We start from the raw sequence: 26,446 nt of genomic DNA on the forward strand, positions 1-26,446 counted from the left end.
CCGTCACCTTTTATTTTTCAACCATTTTTTTTTTCTTTTTCGACCTTTTGCGACGAACTCTTTTTCTTTCTTATTTCTCGCTATTCTAGTTTTTAGGACATAGATTTTTATTCTACTTCTTATCTAAATTTCTTAAAATTACGAAAATTTATTTTGAGTGGTTAAATTGATAGACATCAAAATTTTCTGGTTCGTAGTAATAGTTGGATTTGTACGTGGACCGGGTTATTGGAGCCAAACAGTCCTCAATTATATTGAGACCAAACGAATCCTGCCCCTCTGCTGCATCTTTTGGCTATTCAAAACGTGGGCAAAATCAGAAAAGTCTATTGATTGGATAACTTATTATAATTTTTCTTTCCTTTTAAAAACTAATAGGATATTCAGTGAATGCACCGAGCAAGACGTTCATCACCTTTTGTACGTTCACCACCTGTAACTAGATCAAGACATTTAGCAAATATAACCGCCGTTGATTTTTCTTTAGAATCGTCATCCAGTCGACCAAGTACTTCAGTTCAAATTTCCGATAATCCATTTTTTGAACCCGACCTCACAATTGAGAATCCGGAGAATATTCAGGAACGGTTCGTAGATCCTGAACCATTAAACTTTCCTCCGGAGCCACCAATCATTCAAACAGAGATTGTTGAGGAACGAACCATTAAATCAGAATCATCTAGTGATACCGATTCAACAAATTCAATTATGGAGAATCTGGAACCTTTAAGTATGGAAGACCGAATGAGAGCTAAACGCACTGGCCAAGGTCACGCAATTACTCATCCAGACATTAATGCGCCAGATTATGAAATCAAAGGACAAATTTTACACATGGTGACTAATCAATGCCAATTTAGTGGTGCGCCGAAGGAAGATCCAAATGAACATCTACGTACCTTTAATAGGATCTGCACACTATTTAAAATACGAGAAGTGGAGGATGAACAGATATATCTCATGTTATTTCCCTGGACTTTAAAGGGAGAAGCCAAAGATTGGTTGGAATCGTTACCTGAAGGGGCGATCGATACATGGGACGTTTTAATTGATAAATTTCTTAAACAATTCTTTCCTGCATCTAAAGCCGTAAGACTTCAAGCAGAAATTGTTACGTTCACACAGAAGCCAAATGAAACTCTATATGAGGCGTGGACAAGATATGGAAAGTTATTAAGAGGATGTCCGCAACATGGTTTAGACACCTGTCAAATAGTACAAATATTTTACCGAGGATGCGACATCACTACAAGAAAAGACATAGATATAGCAGCTGGTGGTTCTATTATGAAGAAAACCGAAACTGATGCTTACAAAATTATTGATAACACTGCTTCCCACTCACATGAGTGGCACCAAGAAAAAGATATCGTTAGATCATCTAAAGCAGCTAGAGTCGATTCTAGCCATGACTTAGATTCCATTTCCGCAAAGATAGATGCTGTGGAAAGACGAATGGAAAAGATGACTAAGGATATTCACTCAATACGAATTAGTTGTGAGCAGTGTGGAGGACCACATTTGACAAAAGATTGTCTCAGTATTGAATTAACAATGGAACAAAGAGAGAATATTTCATACATAAACCAAAGGCCTGGAAATAATTATCAGAATAATTATCAACCGCCAAGACCAATTTACAATCAAAACCAGAATTATAACCGAAATATTCCATACAACAACCAACAAGGTCCTAGCAATCAACAAGTATCCAATAATACTTACAATCAGCAAAGACCTAATTTTCAAAACAAACCACCACAACAAACCGGTGATAAAAAGCCGAATTTAGAAGATATGATGACGAAGCTAGTTGAAACTCAAACACAGTTTTTCACATCTCAAAAACAAACTAATGAACAAAATGCTCAAGCATTTAGAAATCAACAAGCTTCTATTCAAAATCTAGAACAAGAAGTAAGTAACCTAGCAAGGTTAATAGGTGAAAGAAAACCGGGAAGTCTACCAAGCGATACAAATGCTAACCCCCGAAATGAAACAGCTAAAGCTATTACCACAAGAAGTGGTACAACACTTAAACCACCTGAAATACCTGTAACTTCTGATGAAACCATTCCTACTCCACAAGAACCACAACCTGATCAAGATAAGGAAAAAGAACCGGTAGTTGAAAAAGTTAATGAAAATAACACAGTTAAGGATAAACCTTATGTTAAACCATACCAACCACCTCTTCCTTACCCGAGTAAAATGAAGAAAGAAAAACTTGAAGCCGAGCAATCCAAATTTTTGGATATGTTTAAACAGATAAATGTAAATCTTCCTTTCATTGATGTGATTTCAGGAATGCCAAGATATGCTAAATTCTTGAAAGATCTAATCTCAAATAGAAAGAAAATGGAAGAACTCTCGGCTGTTACTATGAATGCTAATTGTTCAGCAGTGCTGTTGAATAAGATACCAGAAAAACTATCTGATCCAGGAAGTTTCACAATTCCATGTTTTCTGGGTAGTCTTAGTTCAATAGAAGCATTGGCAGACTTAGGTGCTAGTATAAATCTAATGCCGTATTCACTATACGCTAAACTAGACCTTGGAGAATTGAAACCAACCAGAATAAGCATACAACTAGCCGATAGATCAATAAAATATCCTAGAGGGATAATGGAGAACATGCTAGTTAAAGTTGGTACTTTAGTATTTCCAGTAGATTTTGTTGTTTTGGACATGGAAGAAGATTCTCAAGTTCCTCTCATATTAGGAAGACCATTCTTAAACACGGCTAAAGCAATGATAGACGTGTTCGGTAAGAAACTGACCCTAAGTATAGAGGATGAGAGTGTTACCTTTTCAGTTGATAGAGCAATGCAACAACCACAATCTGCAGATGATACATGTTATTATATTCAAACTATAGATGCACATGCAGAATTATTAGAAGAATTTCCAGAATTACAAGGAACAGGAGAATGTTCTTTAGGAGAAGGTAATGAACCAATTGATGAAGCTGAAATGTTAGCTACACTTATAGCTAATGGATATGAACCAACAACAGAAGAAATTCAAATGCTAAAAGAAGAAGACAGATATCGATATAAATCATCGATAGAAGAACCTCTGAAATTAGAGTTAAAGCCACTTCCAAACCATTTGGAATACGCTTATTTACATGGTGAATCTGAATTACCTGTAATAATATCGTCTTCTCTTACTGAAAATGAGAAATCACAACTCATTTCTGTGTTGAAAGCTCATAAACCAGCCATTGCATGGAAGATTCATGATATTAAAGGAATAAGTCCTTCGTATTGCACACATAAAATCCTTATGGAAGAAGGTCATAAAACGTATGTGCAACGCCAACGAAGACTAAATCCTAATATGCAAGATGTAGTTAAGAAAGAGATTATTAAACTGCTAGATGCAGGTTTGATATATCCAATTTCTGATAGTCCATGGGTAAGCCCAGTTCAATGCGTGCCTAAGAAGGGTGGCATGACTGTTATTACAAATGAGAAAAATGAGCTTATTCCTACTAGGACTGTAACAGGATGGCGTGTATGTATTGATTATAGAAAATTAAATGACGCCACCAGAAAAGATCACTTTCCCTTACTTTTCATAGATCAAATGTTGGAAAGATTAGCCGGAAATAGTTACTATTGTTTTCTAGATGGATTTTCCGGATATTTTCAAATTCCAATAGCACCCGAAGACCAAGAGAAAACCACATTCACGTGCCCTTATGGTACTTTTGCTTACAAACGCATGCCATTTGGACTTTGTAACGCCCCTGCAACCTTTCAAAGGTGTATGATGGCGATTTTTCACGACATGATAGAAGAATGCATGGAAGTATTCATGGATGACTTTTCAGTCTTCGGTGATACATTTAAATCATGTCTAGTTAATCTGGAACGAATGCTAATTAGATGCGAAAAATCAAATCTAGTACTTAATTGGGAGAAATGCCATTTCATGGTTAAAGAAGGCATCGTTCTTGGACATAAAATTTCAAAAGAAGGAATTGAAGTGGATAGAGCTAAAGTAGATGTAATTGCTAAACTTTCACATCCCACCAATGTTAGAGGAGTTAGGAGTTTTCTAGGGCATGCCGGTTTTTACCGACGTTTCATAAAAGATTTTTCTAAAATTGCCACTCCTATGAATAAACTCCTAGAAAAGGATGCGCCATTCATCTTTTCAGATGAGTGTATCAAATCTTTTAATATTCTTAAAGAAAAACTCACTAATGCACCGATCATGATAACACCAAATTGGAATCTACCATTTGAACTAATGTGCGATGCAAGTGATTTTGCAATGGGAGCCGTTTTAGGACAAAGGATTGAAAAACGATTTCAACCTATATATTATGCTAGTAAGACGTTACAAGGAGCACAAACGAACTATACAACTACTGAAAAAGAACTCCTTGCTATTGTCTTTGCTTTTGACAAATTTCGATCATATCTCGTTCTAGCAAAAACGGTGGTCTATACCGACCATTCTGCTCTTAGATACCTATTTTCGAAACAAGATGCCAAACCGAGATTAATTCGTTGGATCTTACTTTTACAAGAATTCGATATTGAAATCCGAGACAAGAAGGGAGCAGAAAATCTCGCAGCCGATCATCTTTCTCGTCTTGAAAATCCCGATTTAGAAGTTCTAAATGAATCGGCTATTCAAGATAACTTTCCCGATGAATATCTTTTGAAGATAGATTATAGTGAAATTCCATGGTTTGCTGACTTTGCAAACTACCTAGTATGTGGATTCCTTGAAAAAGGGTTGTCGTACCAAAAACGAAAGAAATTCTTTAGTGATATAAAACACTATTTCTGGGAAGATCCACATTTGTTCAAAAGATGTCCCGATGGAATAATACGCCGATGTGTATTTGGAGATGAAGCTAGTAAAATATTAAACCATTGTCACACAGGACCAACAGGAGGGCATTATGGGCCTCAACTAACAGCAAGAAAAGTTTATGAAGCTGGATTCTATTGGCCTACAATTTACAAAGACACACACCTTCTTTGCAAATCCTGTGATGCTTGTCAAAGGGCCGGAAAAATAAGTCAACGTGATGAAATGCCACAAAATGTCATCCAAGTATGTGAAGTATTTGACATTTGGGGTATTGACTTTATGGGTCCATTTCCAAAATCTCATAATAATCTATATATACTCGTAGCCATTGATTATGTATCTAAATGGGCGGAAGCACAAGCTCTCCCAACTAACGATGCACGAGTTGTAGTCAACTTTTTAAAACGTCTTTTTGCAAGGTTTGGAACACCGAAAGCTTTAATAAGTGATCGGGGTACTCATTTCTGTAATAATCAACTTGAGAAAGTTCTTAAAAGATATGGAGTAACTCATAAAATCTCCACCGCATATCATCCACAAACAAGTGGACAAGTTGAAAATACCAACCGAGCTTTAAAACGTATTCTAGAGAAAATCGTAGGATCAAATCCGAAGGAATGGTCCATTAAATTGGAGGATGCACTCTGGGCTTTTAGAACAGCCTACAAAACTCCAATTGGAACCACACCTTTTAGACTTGTTTATGGAAAAGCATGTCATCTTCCAGTAGAAATTGAACACAAAGCATTTTGGGCTTTGAAGACATGTAATCTTGATTTACATGAAGCCGGACGTCTACGATTAAGTCAACTAAATGAATTAGAAGAATTAAGACATGAAGCATACGAAAATTCGTTAATCTATAAAGAAAAAACGAAGAAATGGCATGATAAAAGAATCAGAAGTTCAAAAGAATTTAAAGAAGGAGACAGAGTTCTTCTTTTCAATTCACGATTCAAGTTATTTCCTGGAAAATTGAAATCAAGATGGTCTGGACCATTCATAGTCAAAAGAGTTTTCCCATACGGAACGATAGAATTAATAAATTCAAATGGGATTGAATTTAAAGTTAATGGTCACAGAGTTAAACATTACATACATGGTCCGATGGAAGTCGACAACGAAGTTAATCACAATTTCGACACCACAGCTAACTAAGTGTGGGGAGAACCAAGTCTTTAAAGGATAATATGTATTTCTGTTAGAGTTAGATTGTCTGTTTTCGTGTAGTTCTCGAAAATGGAACCCGAATGGTCTTTCCCTAGCAGACCCTAAAGAACTAGTCTTCTCCCCCCATTCTGAATTTTTATTTTTTTTAGGTTTTTACGAAATGAAGACTGCCTGTGAACTAAACCATGGTCTAATGCTACACGCTTTGATCACTAAACGTAATAATGACATACTCCCGAGTGAAATAGTATCAGTAATCAGAGAAAGAATGGACGGAGTTAGAAAAGAATCCATATGCGAAGATAATAAGTTACAATTTGGTAAAGGAAAATCAAAATCCGCAGCGAAAAGAAGAGCACGACACCTAGAAAGATGTCACAAATGCGGAAAATGGTCACATGGAGGTAAATGTTCAAATAATCAAACCTATTCAAATACCGAATTTGTTACTTTATGCAGAGACGGACCGTTCATATGTTTAGAAGAAAAGACACTGAATGCTCGAGGTTACGCCTATGTAGCCATGGAAAACCAATTAAACCGACTATCTTATGAATGGGATAGATCATATAACTAAGAAATCTATTTCACAGGTATGTCTGTACAGTTTTTATTTTTATTTTTATTTTTAACCTTTTGATAATAAACGCTAATTTGTTCGCTAAAAAGTATTAAATTGGTATTGAATAAAATTAGGTTTGGCGACCGAAATTATTGATATCATTCAAAAATTTATTACATCACTGCGAAATTTAACGTTTATTCTTAAGGTATAAATATCTTTAATCAATCAACCCAAAATATTTCAAAAATTCGTCATGAGTTAAATTAGGTCTTGGAACCGAAATTACTTTACCGAAAAGAGGGGCGCATATTTTTGATAATATTTGATTGATTAAAGTGGGATAAAAAGACAAAAAGATTTTTAATTTTATTCTTACCATGTTTTTAATATTAATATTTAAATCTTAAATTAATATTGTAAACTTTGTAAAAACAATATATTTAAAATTGTAAATATTTGAAAAATTAATATAAGTTTGGTGTGAATTTATAATATGAATTTTTTAAAAAAAAGTTTAGTATGAATTTATAAATTTTTAAATTAAGTTTGGTGTGAATTTTTAATTTTTAAAAATATTAATTTTTAATTTTATGCATTTCAAATTTTAAGTTTGGTGTGAATTTTTAATATTAATTTTGAATTTTATATTTAAGTTGTGTGAATTTAAAAACAAAAATTTACTTTATCTCATTAAGTTAAGAATATGATTTTTAAAATTCGTCGTAAGTTGAAGACTAGGTCTTTGAACCGAAATTGCTTTACCCAAGGGAGGGACGAGAACTTTTATTATCATTATTTTTAATCTTATTGATTTAAAGTATGCCAAAAACATTAAAAAACTCAAAAATCTTAGCTTTTAAAACAATCGCTACAAAAAGACAAATTTTAAAATTTTGTCGAGAGACGGACTAGGACATCGATCCGAAACGACCTCGTCCTAAATAATAAGGGAAACAAAATTTTAAAATTAATTTCTTAATTGTTTTCAAAAGTTAATGATTATAAAAAAAAAAAAAAAAAAAAAAAAACAAACTCCGCGAGTCGCGGAGTTTGAAGTGCATTTCGCCGCGACTCGCGGAGGGATGAAAAATCAGAAAAAAATAAAGAGCTGGAACAGATCAGTCCCAACCCCAAAATAATAAAAACCTGCGAAAAACACTCCGCAAAAACACGAAAAAAACCCCTCAAAATCACAATTTTTAACCGTTAATCACCAAATCTTTTGCTAAAATCATGTTGAGAAGGATGCTATCTAAGAATTACTCAAGAAAAACGGTAAATTTCTACACCTAAACACCATTTAATCCGAAATTTGGTGTTCTTGAGCTATTTTTTCCCCAATTTGATTTTGATGCTTTTTAGTGTAATTAGGCTTAAATTGTTTATGTATTATGCTTGTATAACCTAGATTGATGCTGTTTAACATGATTAGAAGCCTTAAACTTTAAATTTTGAATAATCTAGGGTTTGTGTTCTTGAGCAAATTTGGGGCTTTTTGATATAAACAGGTTATGGCCGATTTTTGTCATGAATTGTTGCTAAATTAAGTAGTGTAACATGTTTAGGTAGTTAAATGATCCAAACTTTGAGCCTAAACATGATTTTGAGAATTAAAGTGGACTTTTTCAAGTCTAAAATTCATGAACTTGATTTTTGAAAGATAATGCCATTTGAGACTTGTTTAATTGCTAGTAATGATTATTTTGACATATTATTTGAGTTGAATGCTTATGAACTTGGCGAACATTTTCGTATATGCTTATTTGAAAAAGTGTAGATTTGATGAAAATATGAAAATGAGCTTAAGTTTGATATAAATTGATAATGTCATTGTAATTATTTTGATTGATGATTTTGCTGACACTAATGCATATTTGGATGCACAAAAATTGTGTTTGATGTGTTTTGCAGAATGAAAGGGGTGAATCTTCATCCCAAGCCCGCAATGCTCCTGCTGAGAATTTGGAACAACAGGAGGTGGATAACTACTACAAGCAGGATATACCTCATCCAGTCATGACCTTTTCCGATATGCACTTGGAAGAGTTGCACCCGAACCTGAGATTTGACAGACTTTGGATAGATTATCCAAAATATCAACGGAGTTTGCATACTCTTCATTCTAAGGTTGTTGAGGTACCGAGGGTCATAGAATGGGGACCCTTAGAAGCTGTAGAATTGGCCGGGCCAATTAGGGAATTACTTGTACAGAGGTATGGTAATTCTTCTTTTAATGACTGGGTACATTTATTCACCATACGTAGACCTGTATATAAAGTATGGTGTGAAGAATTGTTATGTAGTATAGAGTTGAATGATCGGGTAGCTAGTTTAACCGATCGTTCTTTTATTAGATTTTTGTTAGGCGGTTCGATGCGCCACATGTCTTTACTGGACATGGCTCAGGCTTTACGTATATATACGCCTGAGGAGTTAGCGTCTGCCGATTGTAGAGGATTGATACTAAACGGTAGAAAGATAGATGAGAATTTTGATACACACGGTGTGTGGAGTCAAATGACAAGCCATCACCGTTTCAAAGGGGGAAATTACTCTTATTTGGATATAGATAGAGCCGAATTAAGAGTGATACATAGGTTTTTAGCTAATTCGATTACACAAAGGGGTAAGAACAAAGAAAAAGTAAATGAACAGGATTTGTTTTACCATATGTGTATTCGAGACCCACAAAGCGCTGTAAGTATACCATATTGTGTGGGTTATTATTTATCAGCTATGGTTCGGGGGATGCGACCACATAGCATAATAGGAGGTGGTATTTTTATTACTTTGATTGGTGAATATCTCGGTGTGGATATAAGTCGAGGGGGATTATTAGTAGAAGAACCAGAACCCCGCGATACTATAGGTTTAAATGTATACCATGGTGCGAAAGTTTTGAAGAGGCGAAATAACGCCGCAGTACGATACCATGGTAGACATCCACAGGTGGAGAGAAACCAACAACAAGGTAATGTAGGAGGGGGAATGAGATGCAAGAAATGCATAGGTTTATAGCTTCTCAGGAATACGAAAATGCTAGACAAAGAGCATTTGAAGATTGGCAAGTTCATCAGAACCAGATCATAGCTCATTGCCAACATATAGGTAGAAACTATATTCCTACACTGAAACCCATCTTCCCTCCTTGGTCTATAGAGATGCAGCCACCATATCCTACGTATGACCCTGCCGAAGCATTCTATAGCACTTATGGTTATGCCTGGAACCCCTATTGGTACCAATATCATCCTTAGTTTACTTATTATTTTTTATTATTTTGTAATTTGTAATTATTGATACGTTTAATACTTTTGTTAATATTGTAATCATTTTAATAATTATCTAACTTTTATTCTTAGATTTTAATAATTTTTGAATGTGGGGTAATATACCAAACTTCAAAAATATGTATATATGTTTGCAGTTTATCTTATGTACACAACAGGGTAAAACAACGCATTTTCAAAGACTGGCATTAAGTTCAGCAAAAGCAAGTAATTTTGACGACAAGATGCAAAATATATGTGAAATAACAACAAGACGGAATGAACAAATGATGTGCACCATTTATCATTCAGCAAACAAACGCCAATATAATTGGAAACTTTGGTAAAAATTTAATCATTTTCACACTAATCACCCTCAATAATTTAAATTGTTACTGATTTCTTGCAAATGAGGGCATTGCAAGATCTTAAGTGTGGGAAGGGGTTAAATTCTTTCGGATTTTAAAATTTTTATCTTAAACACTTGGTTACCATTAAAAATACTAGTAAAGCAGTAGTTGTATTAGAATCTAGTGCTCTCTGATAAAAAAGAACAGCCCTAGTCTTATATACTGACTACCCAATTCTAGTAAAAATTTTCATTTTTTTTTCAATTAAATGAATTCAAAATCATGTTTATACATATTTATGAACGATAAAACTAGGTTTTAACACCGAAATTATTGTTACCTCGAAAAGGACATAAATTAAGAAACAAACTAAAATGTTAAAATTCATTTAAAATGGAATAGAGGACGATAAAAAGGAAAATAAAAGCCAAGTGTGGGAAAATTTACCAAGTTATCTTAAACATATGTCACATATATCTGTAACAAATAACTGAAAATACTTTTGCTTTGGACTAAACTAAACTGTTTTTACCCGATGAAAGAAAAGAAGAGATGGATCTACACGATGAATCAATTCCATCATTAAAAGGAAGTAAAGTCTTCCGAAAAAGACACGCGCTTCTTGATTTAGGTCATGAAGTTGTCGTCCAGACCAGCTGTAGGTTGACGAAAAATCTAGAAAAGTCATCACTAAAATCGGTTGGAAATCCACGGACCTCAGCATTAAACAGGGTCGCCAAGTGGTCAGATTTATCCTAACCATGAGAAGGATTTATCTCGTACAATGGGGGGGGCACCGTGCAAATTAGCTTGATAAGACTAATGAATCAGATCCCCAGAAAAGATAATCTCCTTAAAGATTAAAAATCAGCTTTTAAGACTGATATTACTCAATCCTAGAGATTGACCTTAAAGATTGAGAATTACAAACTCATGGAATTCGATGATATCTAAACTCGAGCTTAAACGAGAAAATATTTTGATCAAAATTATAAACCGATTTGTTTTCTGAAAACCCTATTTTCAATGCGTTCATTACCATTGAACGTAAAATCCTAGGAATTCACCTGGAATTCATTAGGTCACCTGAACTAAATCGGGTGTCAACCGTAAGAACGGTGGTTGCATAGTGGTCAAAGACAGGACCTTGTGCCAGACCGAAAAATTATAAGGGTGAGCTTTACTATTGCTCCTACCAAGGATAGTAATTGCGTCCGACACGTTATAGACCATAATTAAAAGCATGTCAGGGGACATTGCCTTAACAGTTGCTTGTTCAACGCTTTCCTTTACAACCGGACGGTAGTTTACCAAAAGGTAATATACGGGACAAGTAAACTGGACGTGTTGCTTTCCAAATACAAGGTTAGCAAGTGGGTGACACAAAACCGCAAGTTTTGAGCTAAAATTTTCAAATCTGAAACCCACCAAACCCACAAAAATATTTTGCAAACACCGGTAAAGGGTTATTCCGGAAAACTTATCTAGGGTAAAAACTAGATTTCAAAAGATCAAATGTTTTCATAAAGATCCAATTTCCTTAATGGATCTAAATTTTTATAGTCATGTGGGACTGTAAACCATATCGTTACTACCATTGTTTATACCGCCGTATAGAAATCACTGATGTACAAAGTGTGAAGAATAAAGAAGTGATTCTAGTATTTCAAGACGATATTGCTTGAGGACAAGCAACGCTCAAGTGTGGGAATATTTGATAATGCTAAAAACGAACATATATTTCATAGCATTATTCCTCAAGAAAGACAAGCTTTTAGTTGCAATTGTTCTATTTACAAGTGATATTCGTTTAAATAATAAAAGGTGAAGACAAAAGACAGATTCGACGAATTGAAGACGCAAACGACCAAAAAGCTCAAAAGTACAAAAGACAATCAAAAAGGTTCCAATTATTGATAAGAAACGTCTCGAAATTACAAGAGTACAAGATTCAAAACGCAAAGTACAAGATATTAAATTGTACGCAAGGACGTTCGAAAATCCGGAACCGGGACCAGAGTCAACTCTTAACGTTCGACGCAACGGACTAAAAATTACAAGTTAACTATGTATATAAATATAATATAATATATAATTAATTATATTAATTATATATATATTATATATATATAATATAAACCGTCGGCAGAGAAAGACTCCAAGGGTGTGAGCTGTAAATACATTCTCCGCGACTCGCGGAGTTTGAAGAGGATTTTGCCGCGAGTCGCGGAGCCCCAAAAATCAACTCTGCCTATAAAGCAAACCGAATTCTGATCAAAAATTCATAATCTATTTCTCTCTTCTCTCATATATACGATATATATATATATATATATATATATATATATATATATATATATATATATATATATATATATATATATATATATATATATATATATATATATATATATAATTTATATTTTAATTTTAATTTTAATTATAATTCTAATAATAAGGGTATGTTAGCGAATATTGTAAGGGTGTAAGTCGAAATTCTGTCCGTGTAACGCTACGCTATTTTTAATCATTGTAAGTTATGTTCAACCTTTTTACATTAATGTCTCGTAGCTAAGTTATTATTATGCTTATTTAAAACGAAGTAATCATGATGTTGGGCTAATTACTAAAATTGGGTAATTGGGCTTTGTACCATAATTGGGGTTTGGACAAAAGAACGACACTTGTGGAAATTAGACTATGGGCTATTAATGGGCTTTATATTTGTTTAACTAAATGATAGTTTGTTAATGTTAATATAAAGATTTACAATTGGGCGTCCCTATAAATTACCATATACACTCGATCGGACACGATGGGTGGGGTATTTATATGTACGAATAATCGTTCATTTAACCGGACACGGGAATGGATTAATAGCCACTAGAATAATTAAAACAGGGGTGAAATTACATTCAAGGGTAATTGGTGTAATTGTTAACAAAGTAGTAAAACCTTGGTTTACACGCAGTCGATAACCTGGTGTATTCATTTAACAAAGTATTAAAACCTTGTTACAATTCGAATCCCCAATTAGTTGGAATATTTAACTTCGGGTATAATAATAATTTGATGAGGACACTCGCACTTTATATTTATGACTGATGGACTGTTATGGACAAAAACCAGACGGACATATTAAATAATCCAGGACAAAGGACAATTAACCCATGGGCATAAAACTAAAATCAACACGTCAAACATCATGATTACGGAAGTTTAAATAAGCATAATTCTTTTATTTCATATTTAATTTCCTTTATTTTATATTTAATTGCACTTCTAATTATCGCACTTTTATTTATTGTTATTTAATTGCACTTTTAATTATCGTACTTTTTAATTATCGCAATTTTATTTTATCGCACTTTTATAATTCGCAATTTCATTATCGTTATTTACTTTACGCTTTAAATTAAGTCTTTTATTTATTTAATATTTTACATTAGGTTTTAACTGCGACTAAAGTCTTAAAATCGACAAACCGGTCATTAAACGGTAAAAATCCCCTTTATAATAATAATATTACTTATATATATATTTGTATTTTTATAAAAGTAAACTAATATAGCGTTGAGCTTTGTTTAAAGATTTCCCTGTGGAACGAACCGGACTTACTAAAAACTACACTACTTTACGATTAGGTACACTGCCTATAAGTGTTGTAGCAAGGTTTAAGTATATCCATTCTATAAATAAATAAATATCTTGTGTAAAATTGTATCGTATTTAATAGTTTTTCCTGCAAAAATTTAATAGTATTTTATACCCCTCTGCTTTGACATCAGATACACTTGGTTAATTATGTTAAATGATAAGTAAATATATCATTATGTGTATTAACAATGAACTACATATGTAAAAATAAGACTACTAACTTAATGATTTCGAATCGAGACATATACGTAACGATTATCGTTGTAACGACATTTAACTGTATATATATCATACTAAGATATATTATATATCATAATATCATGATAATGTAACAATTTAACATCTCTTTAAATATAATAAACAATAGGTTAACAACATTTAACAAGATCGTTAACCTAAAGGTTTTAAAACAACATTTACATGTAACGACTAATGATGACTTAACGACTCTGTTAAAATGTATTTACATGTAGTGTTTTAATATGTATTCATATACTTTTGAAAGACTTCAAGACACTTATCAAAGTACTTCTACTTAACAAAAATGCTTACAATTACATCCTCATTCAGTTTCATCAACAATTCTACTCGTATGCACCTGTATTCGTACTCGTACAATACACAGCTTTTAGATGTATGTACTATTGGTATATACACTCCAATGATCAGCTCTTAGCAGCCCATGTGAGTCACCTAACACATGTGGGAACCATAATTTGGAAAGTATCATGAAATATCTCATAAAATTACAAAAATATTTGTAATCATTCATGACTTATTTACATGTAAACAAAATTACACATCCTTTATATCTAATCCATATACCAACGACCAAAACACCTACAAACACTTTTATTCTTCAATTTTCTTCATCTAATTGATCTCTCTCAAGTTCTATCTTCAAGTTCTAAGTGTTCTTCATAAATTCTATAAGTTCTAGTTTCATAAAATCAAGAATACTTCCAAGTTTGCTAGCTTACTTCCAATCTTGTAAAGTGATCATCCAACCTCAAGAAATCTTTCTTATTTACAGTAAGATATCTTTCTAATACAAGGTAATACTCATATTCAAACTTTGATTCAATTTCTATAACTATAACAATCTTATTTCGAGTGGAAATCTTACTTGAACTTGTCTTCGTGTCATGATTTTGCTTCAAGAACTTTCAAGCCATCCAAGGATCCTTTGAAGCTAGATCTATTTTTCTCATTTCCAGTAGTTTTATCTACAAAACTTGAGGTATAATGATGTTCATAACATCATTCGATTCATATATATAAAACTACCTTATTCGAAGGTTTAAACTTGTAATCACTACAACATAGTTTAGTTAATTCTAAACTTGTTCGCAAACAAAAGTTAATCCTTCTAACTTGACTTTTAAAATCAACTACACATGTTATATATCTATATGATATGCTAACTTAATGATTTAAAACCTGAAAACACCAAAAACACCGTAAAACCGAATATACGCCGTCGTAGTAACACCGCGGGCTGTTTTGGGTTTGATAATTAAAAACTATGATAAACTTTGATTTAAAAGTTGTTCTTCTGGGAAATTGATTTTTTTTACGAACATGAAACTATATCCAAAAATCATTGTTAAACTCAAAGTGGAAGTATGTTTTTCAAAATGGTCATCAAGACGTTATTTTTTCGACTGAAATGACTACCTCTTACAAAAATGACTTGTAACTTATATTTCCAACTATAAACCTATACTTTTTCTGTTTAGATTCATAAAATAGAGTTCAATATGAAATCATAGCAATTTGATTCACTCAAAAGGGATTTAAAACGAAAAAGTTATGGGTAAAACAAGATTGGATATTTTTTGATTGTTGTAGCTACGGGAAATATTGTACCAATTCTATACAAATCATATCCTAGCTAACTCATATTGTATTATACATGTATTCTAATATATTATGTAATCTTGTGATACCATAGACACGTATGCAAATGTTTTGACATATCATATCGACCCATGTATATATATTATTTGGAACAACCATAGACACTGTATATGCAGTAATGTTTGAGTTAGCTATACAGGGTTGAGGTTGATTCCAACAATATATATACTTTGAGTTGTGATCTAGCCTGAGACGTGTATACACTGGGTCGTGGATTGATTCAAGATAATATATATCAATTTATTTCTATACATCTAACTGTGGACAACTAGTTGTAGATTACTAACGAGGACAACTGACTTAATAAACTCAAATCATTATAACGTAATAAAAAATGTTGTAAATATATTTTGAACATACTTTGATATATATGTACATATTTGTTATAGGTTCGTGAATCGACCAGTGATCAAGTCTTACTTCCCGACGAAGTAAAAATCTGTGAAAGTGAGTTATAGTCCCACTTTTTAAATCTAACATTTTTGGGATGAGAATACATGCAGTTTTATAAATGTTTTATAAAATAGACACAAGTACGTGAAACTACATTCTATGGTTGAATTATTAAACCGAATATGCCCCTTTTTAGTCTGGTAATCTAAGAATTAGGGAACAGACACCCTAATTGACGCGAATCCTAAAGATAGATCTATTGGGTTCAACAAACCCCATCCAAAGTACCGGATGCTTTAGTACTTCGAATTTATCATGTCCGAAGGGAGTCCCGGAATGATAGGGGATATTCTATATGCATATTGTTAAGATCGGTTACCAGGCGTTCACCATATGAATGATTTTTATCTCTATGTATGGGATGTATATTGAAATATGAAATCTTGTGGTCTATTATTACGATTTGATAAATATATAGGTTAAACCTATAACTCACCAACATTTTTGTTGACGTTTAAAGCATGTTTATTCTCAGGTGATTATTAAGAGCTTCCGCTGTTGCATGCTAAAATATGGACAAGATTTGGTGTCAGCATGTTTGTATAATATTGTTTAAAACTGCATTCGAGATTTACTTTATTGTAACATATTAATATTGTAAACCAATATGTATTGGTAGTGTGTAAGTGTGATATTTTTAGATTATAATTTATGGATAATCTAGGTGGTGTCCTTTTAACCTTGTCGATAAAATGAAGGTTATGGTTTGTTTTAAAAACGAATGCAGTCTTTGAAAAACGTCTTATATAGAGGTCAAAACCTCGCAACGAAATCAATTAATATGGAACGTTTATAATCAATATGAACGGGACATTTCAGTTATCACCCGCACGAAAACCGACTTTAATCTGATCATTTCTTTTTCCCATTATCTTCATATCAATTTTTGCAGCCTTACACTACAACAAAAATGTAGTTTCGTCACGCTTATTTCTTCACGCTTGTCTCAAACGTGTACTTAATTTTATATACTTTCACGCTCATAAATGTTGTAAAATTTGTCACGCCTTTAAATATGTACTAACAGATCTTTCACATGTATAGGTGTGTGTAAATATGAATACAATTAAAAACGTGAGTAAAATTAAAGCGTGTTATAAGAATAAATTGAATTAATTAAAATTCACTCTAAAAAGCGTGTTATAAGAATAAATTGAATTAAAATTCACTCTAAAATTAAATGTGAACTAAATTGAATTAAATTAAAATTCAAATTCACTCTAAAAAGCGTGTTATAAGAATATACATGTTTAGCAGCGTGAACCAAAACAAAAAAGTTACACGCCTAAAACCGTGATCAAAATCAACAGAAGTACGGAGTACATGTTTAGAAGCGTGAAGATGTTTTAGAGAAGTCCGAGTGCACAAAGCTTCTCTAGAAATAATAATACCAAATTATCCTTTATCCTTATATACTCCGTATTATAAAATAATGCCCCTCCCCTATACACTTACTAATTCGTACATAAACCAAATGCAATAATTAATTAAATCACATCGAGTTCTACTCCAGGGCTTACTCCGTATATTTTTCTCTAACAAACAAAATCGCTAAATTAGGTTTTCAGTTCTATTCGATTTGAATAAGATACAGTCAATGAATTCGTTCGTTATGGATATGAAGCAGATAGGGCTAATCAAATTGTTCATCAATTCAATTCCGTTCAAAAATAAAAGCTGATACGAACAGGTAGATTCATCATTTCGTTTTTCGAATCTGTTATATGTTCGATTATGTTTCATTCTTTCAAATAACTTAGGAGTAATTAGTTAGGGTTTCGATTAACCTGATGTTGTTAGTCACTTGTATAGTTGAGTAATTGGTGCATTTCTTCCAATTATATGTTCGTTGAATTTTAATTAGGTTTTCAAAGTAATTTTTTCTTAATTTGTACGTGAAATTCTAATTGATATCTCAAATAGGATCATGTGCTGTTTGCTTACTTGTATTATGCCACAAACTGGTTTCAAAGTTATCAGTTTGATTGTTAAGATTATGGAATCAAAGAGAACATGAATCTCTCCTAGGTTACACAATGGTAGCGAACTTTAACTGCATTTTTAGTTTTTTTTATACTATTTTTGCTACTTCGTTTTTCTTTTGTATTGTGTCTTTAGTGATTGCATCTTTGTTATGATATATGTATCTCTCAATGTGTAACTGTTGATTAATTTTTTGGTGTTCGTTGATAATTTTCATCTGACTATTACTTAATTGTTGCTCAATAATATTTAATGATATATTGGCTAATAAAAAAAGTGGCATAGTTGTTGTTTGGCAGGTAAGTCTTTGGTTGTTGGCAAAGTGTGTTGTGTGCCTAAACATCACTGAGGCAAGAAGCTAAGAGACGTTCATTGCAATATTGTGGCCATCTTAATGTTTTTAATGATTGTTGCTCATCTGGAGGGCAATCTAGCTCTCCCTCTGGTACTGCTCTGCTATTGAAGGAGTAGGTTCATACTCTGCTCTTGGATTCAAAGCTCTTCATAATGAGCATACAACAAGTGGTAATTTCTTTTTCGTTGTTTTAGCTTGGTTGAAGTAACTGGTGCATTGAAGGAACTTGAGTTTAAATCCAATCACTTTAAGGAGAGTTGGAGAAACACAACAACATCTAGTTACTATCTTCACGTGTTTGAACGGTTTACTAACCATTAGTGAATGAGTTCAATAATTGTGACCAGGTATTGGCATGAGTTCAATAATTTCATGTTTCATCTAATACCCATATCAGGTAGGTGTATGCAATAAAAGGGAGCCATATGGTCATCTTATTTTATATGTCGTGAACTATATTCACTTTGATTAAGACTGAGATGTTTTTTAATATTTGATATATTTTCTGTTGATTTTACTTACTTTGAGTATGCAGTTTTGACCTGCAAATTGTTTTAGAATTTAAAAATAGTTTAGAAAGCAATTCTTCTCATAATGACCAATATAATGAAGTTGCTGTTATACGGTTTTTGAATAAGTGAAATTTATTTAGTGTTAGTCTTAAAGAGCTTTCAAAGTGGCAAAATTCTTATGGGTTCAACTGAAAAATACCTTGCTCTGTATGTGGCAATATTTACCCATTTGCTTTTTTATTAAGTTTTCATATTATTCTTAATTGAGAGTTTCATAATATTGTATGTACATTGTTAATATTGGATTTAATACAGAAATAACTTGTTTTGAGTATATAGTACATAAAGTTTTCTTTTGTTAGTTGCTGAGGACATAAATTATGGCTGAAGATTCAACTCCTTTTCTGATGAGGCATAACTTTGTAACTTTTTCATTGTGTCAAGCTTTTACCTTTGCTTGTTTTTTTTTTTTATATTCGAATTGTAGAGAATATCACTTTGCCAGGAAGAGAGTTATACTATCAAACCATTATCGAGTGCTGGAAGAAAGCTCCCGACCGGTGTGAATCTATAGAGCGTGTAGAACAAAACAATTGCGCACTCAGATCAGAGGTTAAAAAGTATTCAACTGCTACCTTTAGTTAGTACACGTCTTTTCATTTCCTGACCTCTTCTTCCTTTTCATTTATATCATAAAAAATTAGTTTCTTATTGTTCTCATATGGGATTTACTCTATCCATGAATGAATTGAAAATACTTAATGAAAGCTTGCCTCTTTCAGATTTTCGTTGTCGATTTCCAGGTATATATGTTGTCTATTATTTATTTTTATTTTTTGCCTATAGTAGTTCATAGTAGTGGTTGATTACAGTGTGTGGATTTAATATGTTTTTTTCAAAAATCATTCCATTCAACTAATTTTGGATTTATGAGTTTCATAGTTTTATGTTTTTTTTAACTGATTATGAGTCGTACAGTTGATGTTGTAATGTATTGTGCTATGTAGATTAAGGTTTGATATTGATTGCTGCATTTTGGTGTTTTAGTGTTAAGCATGTTGTAATTTACAAGGAAAACAAATTGTGTATGAGCTTAGTTGTTAGTTGATCTCAGTAACAAACAAGACACAAAGATACATCATGCACACTAATATAAGTATTATGTTGAATTAATTTATTGTTGTAGACACATTTATTTCTTTAGAGGTTTCTATGTGCAGTGTGCCGAATATCTTTTAATGTATATGCGCAGGCTGAAGAGCAAATACGCTGATGAGGGAACATAACTATATGGCAGCTGTACTGAATGAGTTCTAGAATGCAAAAATCATGGCCCACACAAGAAGTTTGCAACTACAGGTACCATATTGATGATGTGATTTTTCATGATGTTCTTATGGTATGACTTTGATGATTGGTTAATGGTCGAATGAAAAAGATAATTCTTGCAAAAGAGCAACCATTTATCAATCTTAAAATTTTAAACATATTCACAGGCCATTGCCTATTGGAGGTAAAACATTGAGATTTGAGAAGTGTTAAAAGGTTCTTTTCAACTGGGTTATACCACCTGGCACTGAATGACCCAAACAGTGGGTTCTAACTGGGTTGGTCTAAAGGGTTATTACAGTGGCTAAGATTTTGAGTAGCAGGGGTGGATCTAGAATGATGTTGTTTCTAATTATATGGTGTTTATTATATTGGACTATATGTCGAAAAAAGACCCATGTGCTTCATCAGTCGTAATATAGTGTCCACGTGCATGATCATGTGAGATGTGTTTACATTTTTAATTGTTTAACTAACATTAATTGTTGTAGGTTACACTCTGAGTGACCTGTTGATGGAAATGGAATGATGTACACTTTGTATGTAAACATTAGAGATGCACTACAACATAATAAAAAACGCAAATATCGATGACGTAAAAACTCGACTATAACAACCCTCACTTTTCCACTTCTGTTATTACTATTTTGCCCTTAGGATTTTGTATGCTCATAAATTTCTATTTAGCAAAACGTCGACTAAATAGTAAACTTTTAGTCGACACTCGCTGCTAATTTAAAAATTTATGCTTTTCTGTAAAATCGTAACTATTAATCTATATGTAAAAAAAAAATATCTTCTATCTATATAAATCACCACACTAATTCGGACACGTGGCGCTTCCTGGTTACTCCTCAGCATTTCTAATTTTCTCAGAATTTTGAATTAAAAAATTCAATTTTTATATATGACTGACGCGTGTCCGCATTCAAATTTTCGTTTTAGGGTTAAAATCCTTTTCATTCTTCTTCATCAATTGGAACATTCAAACCGTCCCTCTTTCTCTCTCTCTCTCTTCAAACCATCAAACGGTAATCAAATGCAATTCAATCACAATTGAAGATTCATCCGTCGCTAGAATTATGGCTTCCAATTCCATAAACAGATACGTTCTTTTTTCCTTTCATAAACTGATGATGCAATCTGTTGATTTAGGGTTTCCAATTTTATAAACTCACGACGTAATCTCTTGAATCTCATATGGAGATGATGAATCTGTTTAAAGGTACGAATATTACAACCTAATCGTCAACGATTATGAGACCTTTAGTCCTCATTCTCAAACGATTTCAATATTTAGTTATGGATTAATCTGTTGCAAGTATTCAATGTTTTATGTATCGATTAATGAGTTTTTGTTTTTGTTTAATTTTTATTAATATTGATATTCATATATCGATTTTGTGATGGATGAATCTTATTATTTTTCTTCTTAAGGTTTTGTTTTTTCCTTTTCAGGTTGTTTTATCAAGTCTTGGAAAAGATTTCAAATGGATTATCAAATTAAAACAGGTTTTTCATCTGAGGTCCCTAAATCAGAAGTTGCAACTTTGAGCCATAAGGGCTTTTTATGCTCATTTTCTGCATTTCGTTCAGGTATTATTGAATGTTTGATGTTTTATTAGTTCATTTTTTGAGCTAAATTGACTGCTGAACTGCATATTTAAAACTAGATTAATTATTTCCGTTTAATTGAACCCTATTATTTTGGGAATGTATATATAATACCGTATTTTGTTCATTGCAAAAGCTTCTGTACCATTTGAATAAGTACCAAGAATCTACTAAGGTTAAGTTTAAGCCATGGTGACAAGGTGATATAGTGTGAATCTTTGGAGTTTTTTAATGCTCATTAAATACAAAATTTATTTTCTCTTTTTTTCTATTACTGTCCCATTCCATTGTTTTTATTGATACAGACGGTTTGAAGATTTCCGGACTTGGACTACAATGATTCTATTCGTGACCATGAAGACCCATAAAGTAAAATTGTATATTCTGCTTTTACATAAGATCTTTTGGTTGATTTATACTATCACTTTTGGCATTTCGTTTATTCTTTAAGGCTTTATATGATATGATATGATATGATGCACATGGCAGGATGCTTATAGGCTGATTTGCTTTACAAACTGATAACCAATTAACCCCGAATGTTTACAGGGAACAGCCATACTGGCAAATATGAATCAATGTGACAAACAGTGCTTTAATGGCATCATTAGGGCTTTTACTGTGAGGCCGCAAACACAGGGCAAAGGCTACTACCAGGTCCCACAGGCCTTAGATTTGGACGAAATCGTAAGTTTGAGCAACTAACAATGCCGAATTTCCCAGCGCATTACTTTCAGTTCGTAGCAAGTCACTTTTGTAAGGTAACATTTAATGCTCGCATTCAATTGTCTGCACTTGTATTACATATAACACATAATTTTTAATAACAGACTTCATCAGCTACGTTGATGATCGATCGTGTGGCGACCCAAATTATAATCAAACAACAAGGGGGTGAATTAACCTCACAAATCTTAAGTGACCATTCTCCCCTCATAAGATGTTCTTTTGCTCTGTATTAACTTAACATGGATACAAACTTTACCTGCTTTATTTTCTTTATAGCATTTACTTGGTAGGTTTTGGCAGTAACAGAAGGTCTACATGATGTTTACACTCTGGGTAAAGAGCCTTCTGCCTTCTGCATTACAGTCTTCTCTTATGAGAGATCTCTTAAAGGCCTTAACTTGTCTCTGAACTTCTCCTATGGGTTGATCAACCCATAAGAAGCTACAATTTTGTTACATAAGAAGCGAATCACAGTAAGCTGCTCTCCAATTGATCGTCTTAAACACGGTAGTTGTGAGGCTTAGGTTCTTGGGAATGCTGATTATTCCTTCCTAAAAGCAGTTGTATTGATATCATAGACTGTAGTTATGTACTGAAAGAAGGGTATCGTAGCTTATCATAGAGTCAATATTGTGTAATTTTTTCACTAATATCCTTCCATAATTTTTTTTACTTGGTTTTAAACAGATTAGATGATAATCAACTTCTAACGCCATTGTTTGTAGGTTGTTATTCGAAGTTTATATCGATTTTGAGCGTTCTTCTACATTACGGTAACTTTATAATCGATTAGTGCATCTTTGCATTTCATTTATCGTGAATAAAGAATCAATTTACCATTATAGCACAAGCTTGACCATTATATCTATTTCCTGCTTTCCTTTTTCGTTTCTTTCTACCATCCTACCATAATAAAATCTGATTGTAGAAACCCAATCTTAGAAGATCTCCAAATGAAAACTGAGGAAGACTTGGATAGGTTGTCAATGTCACACTTAATACTCTTAATGTAAATCAGGCAGAGAACATTATTCTAAAGCAGTAATTTTCTTTACACCTATTTTTCACTTAAGAAAGTGTGCGCTTGATCAAAAAAGTTTATAGTCATTTTCATTATAAGAGTGATTGTATAATAGAAAAGCAGTTTCATAAGAATTGTATGGGTTGTGGATTCATTGTTTGCAATCGCTCTGAAGAACACTTGGATATGTTGTTAATGGCACACTTAATATTGTTGCTGCAGAAACTAACCCCTAGGTAATAGCTCTCTTTGTACTGTTGATGGTGCTTTAAAAAACCCGTTTGATCTACTTTTAAGTAAATGAAACCCACAGTGACCCGCTTTCACGTTAATGGGCTAAAAATCAACATCTCATGGACCTAAGAAGCATACTTATACATTTAACAGTGTTTTTAATGTTTCTTAATGTTTCCTATTGCAGCATCATAGTTTATTTACGTGTACTTCACTTGGCGACGGACCTGAAGTGTTTCAATTCAATTCTTGGTGAACATATAAAATGCTTACTCATGTAATAATTATATTTATTACAAAACATGTGAACTTCAAAGTCCTTATGTACAGTCCTTGTGTACTCATTCATGTGTTAGAAAAAAATTAGGAAGTGGTAATAAGTTATCTGAATATCTATATCCTTAAGTTCAGTCTAAATTGTGTGTAGTTTAAAGATTTAACATCTGAAAATGTTAAGCAAATTCTTTAATTCATTGTCTTTTGATCAAATCCCTTAGAATCAAGGGTAGACGCTCTTCTATTCCATTTGTCATTTGATGTAAGAATGTAATGGTTATTATTAGTCGAATAGTTTGTGGTAAATTCGAATTGTATATGGTATTAGGCTATGCGTTAGGAGTGATTTATAATAGTATGTTCTTTTAGTTTTGACAAATTATTATAGATGCCTTTGTTTATTAAAATCATAGTAAAATCATGTTATGCTTCACTCTTTGTTGATGCTATTGTATCAATGAAAATCCTTAGGAAGCAATTGATGTATTTGCCACTAACTTGAATAATACAGCTCTCAAGGAAATAAAATATTTCTTATTTTTACACTTTTGCAGCCACCACTGGAATGGACAAGTGGTGTTGTTTTAGTTTCATAAAAACTTATTAGGTATCCATTTGACTTTGTTGAAGGTAAATTCTGAAGGGCACGGGCTCTTAGACCGAATGCCCATTTGACTTTGTTGAATGTGACTTGAAAAAGTTTTTTTGACAACTGCTTTTTAGCTCAATAAAGCTTAGAATTGCCTGGAGTAATTTTATTACTAATACATTCAATCTCTTTTCTAATTTAAAATTTTAATTTCAGTTTATACCACACAAACAATTGACTTAATGCAGGATCGACTCACAACATTATTGTTGACAAGCTTGGTAAATTTTACACGGTTATTTTTATCACCCGTTCAATGCACGGACTCTAATGCCTGTATTGTGAGTCTTATAAATTATTTCTTCAGATTTTATGCTTGGGTTCAACGCACTGTCTCATAAATGAGACGTTAAAATGAGACTATAAACAATTGGATGTTAGATTGTAAAATGTATTCATTAATAGCGTTTACGATAATAATATTCAATACATTAGCTTTTAGTACAAATATTAACAATTATGACGGGTTTCATCATTCTAATTCTATCATACAATTAATCAATAGAAAGTTGTTAAAACAAAATGTCTTAATGAGCATAAGGTTATTTGATGGACGAGCTCTAAAGCCTATATATTGGTATGATTTAGAGGTGTTGTGCTCTAAATGTACATGTTTACAAAAATTAATAACTTTAAATGATACAACATTTTACGTTTCAATTTAGTTTGCTTATAATCTCTCGTGCAACGCACGAGCTCTTACGCAAATGACCATATATTTCCATTATTTCATTGGGTTACGAAGAACTATATGCAAAAGTAGTTTAACATTTTGGTGATGAGTATTCTTTATACTTTACAAATTCAAAACGACAACAGCACTTACGCAAATGACCGTATAATACCGTTATTTCATATACATTCGTAAAATACTAGATAATATTTTCGGATGAGTACCCGTGCAACGCACGGGCTCATAAATCTAGTACAAGATATATATATAGAATATATTCAGCCGAATAAAAAAATATACAAAAAATATAATACTATTAATAAAAAAAAGGCTAAGACTTTAAAAAAAAATTAATAATAAAAGCAAATGCAAAATTAAAAGGATAAATAATGAATTCTAATCCTAATCTAATCACAATACCTTAATCCTAATTCTAACTTAAATTTTAAAATAATCCCTAGTTAATCTTGGAGCAATTTGATTTTGATTCCGATTCTAAATACTAGCATTATATAAAGACATCTAGGCTCATTTATTAACATTCACAAATCACTCCAATTCTCTCCTCTCTTCTCTCTGTTCGGCTAGCAACAATCACCACCACCTTGTCATCATTCGGCAACCACCACCAAATCATCACCACCATCGTCGATCACCATCTCAGCCTAAACACCATCACCACCTTGCTGTTTTTGCAGCTCATCAGCACCGCCATCCTGCAGTGATTTTCGCAGCCCAAACCGCCATTTACAGCAGCCTTTTTGCTGCCTTTCTCGAGCCAAAACAGGTTGCTCTTGTGCAGCTGTAACCGCCACCCAAACAACCCATCACCGCCCTCCTGCAGCCTCCTT

At 32.7% G+C, this 26,446-nt stretch overlaps 1 long non-coding RNA gene across 20 annotated transcripts; it reads left to right on the top strand.

Moving 5' to 3' along the window:
- Positions 1–17,711: 17,711 nt before the first annotated feature.
- LOC139904556 (uncharacterized) lies at positions 17,712–24,365 on the top strand. 20 transcript variants are annotated; one of them, XR_011778881.1, is made up of 7 exons: positions 17,712–17,910; positions 18,489–21,995; positions 22,319–22,390; positions 22,563–22,774; positions 22,844–23,376; positions 23,468–23,515; positions 24,185–24,365. It is a non-coding gene; the product is annotated as an uncharacterized lncRNA (long non-coding RNA). The 20 variants fall into 20 exon arrangements; XR_011778876.1 differs by having other exon boundaries at positions 22,319–22,382; XR_011778873.1 differs by having other exon boundaries at positions 18,489–21,430; positions 21,555–21,624; positions 21,858–22,774.
- Positions 24,366–26,446: the final 2,081 nt, after the last annotated feature.

Source organism: Rutidosis leptorrhynchoides, chromosome 4 (assembly GCF_046630445.1).
Source record: "Rutidosis leptorrhynchoides isolate AG116_Rl617_1_P2 chromosome 4, CSIRO_AGI_Rlap_v1, whole genome shotgun sequence".
Taxonomy (NCBI): Eukaryota; Viridiplantae; Streptophyta; class Magnoliopsida; order Asterales; family Asteraceae; genus Rutidosis; species Rutidosis leptorrhynchoides.